The sequence below is a fragment of the Stegostoma tigrinum genome, chromosome 4 (assembly GCF_030684315.1).
Source record: "Stegostoma tigrinum isolate sSteTig4 chromosome 4, sSteTig4.hap1, whole genome shotgun sequence".
Classification (NCBI taxonomy): domain Eukaryota; kingdom Metazoa; phylum Chordata; class Chondrichthyes; order Orectolobiformes; family Stegostomatidae; genus Stegostoma; species Stegostoma tigrinum.
In genome coordinates, this window is record NC_081357.1 from 70,753,552 (window position 1) to 70,759,551 (window position 6,000).

Sequence of the window (6,000 nt, forward strand, 5' to 3'; positions counted from 1 at the left end):
GATAGAAATCATCTTCTTCTCTTAGAGGATCAAGTGCCTTTAGAATTCCCTTCCTCAAAAAGCAATGGATGCAGAATCCTTAAATATTTTGAAAGCAGATTCTTTTGGGCTAAGAGGATGAACGATTATGTTGGGTATGCAGCAATGTCGCGTTGAGGTTAAAGTCAGATCAGCCATCATCTTGTAACATGGTAGAACAGGCTTGAAACGGACAAGTGGCTTACGCATGTTCCTGTCTCATATGCTCAATTCATTCGAGGAAGTTGACATTGCTGGCTTGGCCAGCATTTATTACCCATCCCTAATTCCCCTCAAGAAGATAGTAAGTGAACTGCTTTCTTGAAACACTGCAAGCCATTTGGTGTTGTAGACACACAATGCTTTTAGGGAGAAAGTTCTTGGATTTTTGCGACTGGCTTAGAGGGGAATTTGCTGATGGTGGTTTTCCCATGTATCTGCTATTCTTGTCCTTCTAAATGGTACCAATCATGGGTTTAGAAGGCAACGTCTAAGCATCCTTGCTGAATTTTTACAATGTACCTTGTAGATGGTGCACACTGCCTCAACTGTATGGGTGGAGGGAGTAGATATGGTGCCAATCAGCAGGCTGTTTTATCCTCAATAGTGTCAAACCTCTTGACTAGTGTTGGAACTTCACTCATCCAAGCAAGTGGGGCATGTACATCACACATCTGACGTGTGCCTTTTAGATAGCAAAAAGGCTTTGCTGAGTTGCTTGCTGCAGTATTACTAGCTTCTAACCTGCTTCATTATGTTTATTCCACCAGTCCAGTTCATTATCTGGTCAATGGTGACCCCTCAATGTTGAAGGAGGGAAATTCCTTTAAATGTCAAGGGGCAAAAGTTTGATTCTCTCTTGTTGGAGATAATCACTGCCTGGCACTTGTGCAGCACAAATGTTACTTGCCACTCATCATTGCACATGATCATTGGTAATTTACTGATTCCTCAGTCAAGGATTCCATGCTATGCTATTAAGCAGAATTTTCGTTACCCCATCTTGTTTCAGGATATTCAATACCTTACCACTGATCTCCCACCCCATTCACTTTTCAGAAAGCTTATGATTTACATGGTTATGTCACTGCATCAGAGACACACATTGGGACAACATGTCGACAGCTACGGATGATGTAAACAACTGGAAGATAATGAACTGCCTGGGCACTTTGATGAAATGGGGCTATTTTTCAAAAACAAACCAAGAGAGTGGGGAACCCCTGCCTTTTTAAGAAATATGGTCATCTTAAAGTGGCTTTAGGTCACCTGCTGCTTCCAGAAAGTCAAAATGACTTCAGAAGAAACAGCCATGTAAAGCTTTTAAGAAGCTAAGAGATAGGGTTAATACCCCTTATTTTCTGCAAAACCCAGCTTTGGAACAGGCAATGGGCACCTGAGCTAACAGTTGTCCAGCAATTATTTTTGGGTTTAGTTTCTGTTTCAAACATGTACAGGGTCAAAAGGAAGAAAACTTCCAAAGCTTGTTGCAGAGCTGCAAGTCTCTCTCTTGAAATAATTGGGAACTCAATAACGTTTCCACATCTTAATATTTGACTGCCTTGTAAACTCTGAGAAGCTAACCTATGGCCACCTTCCAAACACTCAAAACCAGCTTGCTTTTCATCCAAATTGTAGCTTTTTGTTTAAGAAGACCTTCCATTAGCCTATGGCTGTCAGCTACAAGATTTCCACAGTCCACAAAAATCCAGTGGAATAGAAGGATTCATTAATTTCCATCCTTTGATTTTCAGACCCCAGGCCAATAAATGTTTTTTTCCTTTTGCTCAGCAGTCTTTGTTGTGCTGTCGAGTGTTTGTGTTTTGGGATTGAAAGGGATATATATAGTTCTAGCTCCAGAATATTGCCTTGAGGTTAACAAGTTTTGCCACTTGTTTTAAGAAATTAGTTTTGTGGTATCTTAAACAGGCTAGTTTTGAATTCATTAAAGAAACCTGGTGAAAGTCTCTTACTCTGGATAGGAGTACCAAAGGGAACCAACACATTTATACTTATGGTACCACTAACATAGCTTGACAACCAGCACATTCCTCCCATCCCAGTCATAACAGGCAGATTAAGTGAACATTTTGCTGAATGCCTCCTTTCTGTGAGCAAAAGTTAACTCCAAGCACCCCAATGCATTCCGCAAATTCTATGTCCCACTCCAAATCTGTCCTTGGTCTTCTGGGCAGTTCCAATAAAGCCCAAAAAATGCTATGGAGCCGTTTGGCATTGAGGATTGAGGATTGAGTTTCAATGCCCTATTCAGTAGCAAAAACTATTTCTGGCACCTCCTCAGCCATAAATTTCAAGCTCAATTGCACACAAATGTCTACCCAACACAAACTGTATGACTTGCAATACATATATAGAAATTTTACAATACAGAAAGCTTTTCAGTCTATCATGTCCATGCTGATCCCTGTACGAAACAATTCATAATTGACTCTCCTCAACTCCCTACACAATTCTCCTTTTCACATATTTAGAATATATGAGAACTTTACAACACTGTAGGGGGCTTAGGGTACAATGGCTGACAAATGAGAAACCCAACCAATTGCCTCTTACCAATAAACCCAGAGGTGGTTGTTCTTCTCTCCATGCCCACTCCTTCAGTGAGCCATTTAAGTATTCTCAATCACAGGTCCCTCCATACTCCATCTGCTTAATCATTGCTTCTGGGCACTATTTGCTCCCATTCTCGAAGCCTTCAATTTCAACATCAGTTTTTGAACTTTCTGCTGCCATAAATCTGCATTATGAAATTCTTCGAAGCCCTTATCTTTCTCCAACTCCTAGAGTCTTCAAAAGTTACCAAACCTTGTGCCCTATCTTCTAACTTTTTCATTCACTTCCATTGTGAAATGACCGTTGTGTTGACCTCTACAGAAGTAAAAGTTGAGATTGTTAAAGAGCAACCAACGGAGAAAGAAAAAGCAAAAGGGGCAGGACATTGGCTCTCTAAATAGATCTGAATATTATACACCCCTGCAGTAGCGACAAAAACTCTTGCATCACTTTTGTAGCAAAAAGTCACAAATTATGCACTCCTAAACTTAGACAAGTTATAACCTTGTGCCGAATGCATCTTTTATTAATCACATATCTTATAGACAAAACTGCACTTGAAATCAAAATGTGAGCTGCTTTAACAACAGATGCGTACTGCAGAATGCAAGCGAAATGTGGCAAAACTTCACGGTAGAAAATGTGGGTTCAGCATTTTTAAAGAAGTGTCAAAACAGAAATGAATGCGGTTCCTTAGGTCAGTACAATAATGGAACGACTAACCCAAAACCTTAAAGCAACAGCTGCGTGAGCTAAATAACTGCATGTAAACTGATGGACATGCAGCACAGCTCGGGAACAGCGAAATGACATTCGCGCGAGTCAAGTGACTGCAAAACGAGAGATCGGATCCACAATTTTCAAAACCACATTGCACTCATTCTCCCTAATGGCAGCAATCAAACCTTAACTATCCGTCAAAAAGGGATTTTCGATCTTTTGGCTTGTGCAAACAAAACCTCAGTTTCAGTAAAACTGCAAAGTAAGCTGTTGCAAGCGTCTGACCAGTAATCGCGGAATTTAAAAGCACGACAGAGAAATAACTTCATTCAAAAAGTCCCCAATAAAATGAAGTCTGTTTTGTACGGGGGTTTTAAAAAAATGAAGTTCTACAAATCTCTGCGTGATAATGTGGGCGAGGCGAATATTAGCCGCGGGTCTTTAAAAGCGGAATGACTGGATGCTTTACACGCCGCTGCTGTCAAGACACCGTTACACAGCCAGTGGCAAAGGGAATAGAGAGATTCGCTCAGAAAGAAAAACAACTAAAAAGAAACTCACTATCCCTGCTGCAAACACAAATCAGATGGAGGAATTGGGTGGCGGGCACTCAACCTTGAGGGGGATTTCTTTCCGCTCTTGTACTATCTAGCAATTCCAGACAAGGCATCATTAATGACACGTTGCAAGGAGGAGGAAAGTGTAACAAAATATTAAAACCACAAAAAAATTAGTAAAAATCAGGATTCTCCTCTCAAAATGGCGCCAGCGCTGGTGGGGAGGGAGAGACAGACAGCAGGAGTAAAGGGGGCTCCCCCTTCTCTCCCTCCCCCGCCCATCGGCCGGTACGATAGTCCCAGAACCGACAACCCGTACTCAATATCGGCATGAGGCGCCTGCTAACAGCGGTTACCTGCTCGGACTCTCCCTCCCGCTGTTACCGTGTAATATTCCCCGTTCGTCCGGGGGGAGATCACTCGCACCCTCGGTGCCGACAGCGGTAAACACACCGCGCGCGCACTCACACTTCACACTTGAAATTTCACTGGAACGCGCGCTAAACTGACTGAGGTTCCACGGCGGCTGAGGGGGGCGTGGCCGAGCTGCGGGCATCATTCCTAAGGGGGCGGGGCCTATCCAGGGGCGTCGTTCCTCCGGAGGGGGCGGGGCCAGGTCCAGGCCGCGGGCATCCCTCCAAAGGGGGCGCGGACGAGAGGCGGCTGTCAATCGCCCCGAGGAAGGCAGGGCCGCGTGGCGGACGTCCGCCCCTGATGGGGGCGGGGCGAAGCAGCTTGCTGGTGTCACCCCATCTGAAGCCAATCACTTCCTCTCTCTCGGTCTTTAACAATCACCGTTTGCCCCAAAGCTGCAAGAGGCGCAAGTTATTGGCTGGAATCCGTGTGCGACGACCATCACTGTGGATCACTGCTTTGCGAATGGTTCAGTTTTGTGTCAATCATCGATTCCGCGACAGTGTGAGATACTATGGGCGGGGGCGGAAAGCTCTTCATTTTATACGGTGCCGGGGAGGAAGCTAAAGAAGTGACAGTCTGATCGGGAAGCGTTTTAATTGGCAATCCAAATCTGTCAAAACCAAACCACGTTATAGCATATGGGCGTCAATTTAGGATGATGTAATTAATTAGTTGAAACTCGCGGCAATAAATTCTGAGTTTACACTTAAGAGTCATATAGTTGGCACTCGGGTCCGTTTTAAATCTTCCTCCTCTCACCTTCCGCGGTTCATTTCTAAACGTCTCTAAATTCGGAATGTATTTTAAGTCGCTGGGTTGTGTTATTTCACGAAGAGGCGAAGCAGCATCAAAGGAGCAGGCAAGTTTGACGTTTCGAGTCGGGACCCTTCTTCAGATGGTTCCCGACCCGAAACGTCAAGCTTTCCTGCTCCTCTGATGCTGCTGTGTTCATCCAGCTTCTCACTGTGTTGTCTCAGATTCTCCAGCATCTGCAGTTCCTATTGTCTCTGTGTTATTTCACTGCTATTCGTGACTTTTTGACTGCAGTTTCATCTAACATAGTCATCTTTTGTGGCCAGTGATTCCTACTGCATCTTGCAAGTATATAATTCGAGTAAATTGTTGTTATTGTGCAATGAATATATTTTAAAAAATAAAAACATAATTTCGACAACTACGGTAATACTAGCACCCAATTACCGTCGGTGCGAAATTAGCAAGTCATATTTTCCCTAAATCTTCTCATTAACAGCTGAATTGAACAGTAATTTTGTCGTTTATATTTAACAAACAAAAATTCTACTGTGAACTATAACAATAATTTGTAATTGAACGCTTGACTGCTAATTCGTGTTGACAGCCAAGTCTCTAATACCCAAGGGCAATGGAGCAAAATAGCAGACTGGCTTGTCATGTCACAAAGGCCTTTCCAGTGAAAATAAATACAACTTTTTTTGAAAAGCATGCTCGATAGCCAGCAACAATTCATTTACACGTTTCATTAGTTCAATTCCGAGTTTGTAATCAATGTTAATGTGAGCTATTTTTGTATCATGGGGCTGCCTCTCTGGGTCAGTTGCTGTTAACAGATTGTTAACATGACGCAGTTTCAATCGAAACAAAAAATTACGACAGATGAAAATCGGAAAGGAAAAGCTACAACACACGTGGCAGAACGATAAGCATCATTGACCTGGAGGTTCTTCTGTATTTC

General features: G+C 43.0%; 1 protein-coding gene across 19 annotated transcripts in view; it reads right to left on the reverse strand.

The window, feature by feature from the left end:
- epb41l2 (erythrocyte membrane protein band 4.1 like 2) overlaps window positions 1-4,415 on the reverse strand; it is a 188,328-nt gene extending 183,913 nt beyond the window's left edge. For 13 of the 19 annotated variants that reach the window (XM_048530489.2, XM_048530488.2, XM_048530487.2 and 10 more), the window contains exon 1: window positions 4,226-4,414. The gene's annotated coding sequence lies outside the window, so the exon portion shown is untranslated. Of the gene's footprint in view, window positions 1-4,225 lie in introns of all 19 variants that reach the window. The other 6 variants (XM_048530477.2, XM_048530479.2, XM_048530478.2 and 3 more) reach the window with 1 other exon arrangement.
- Window positions 4,416-6,000: the final 1,585 nt, after the last annotated feature.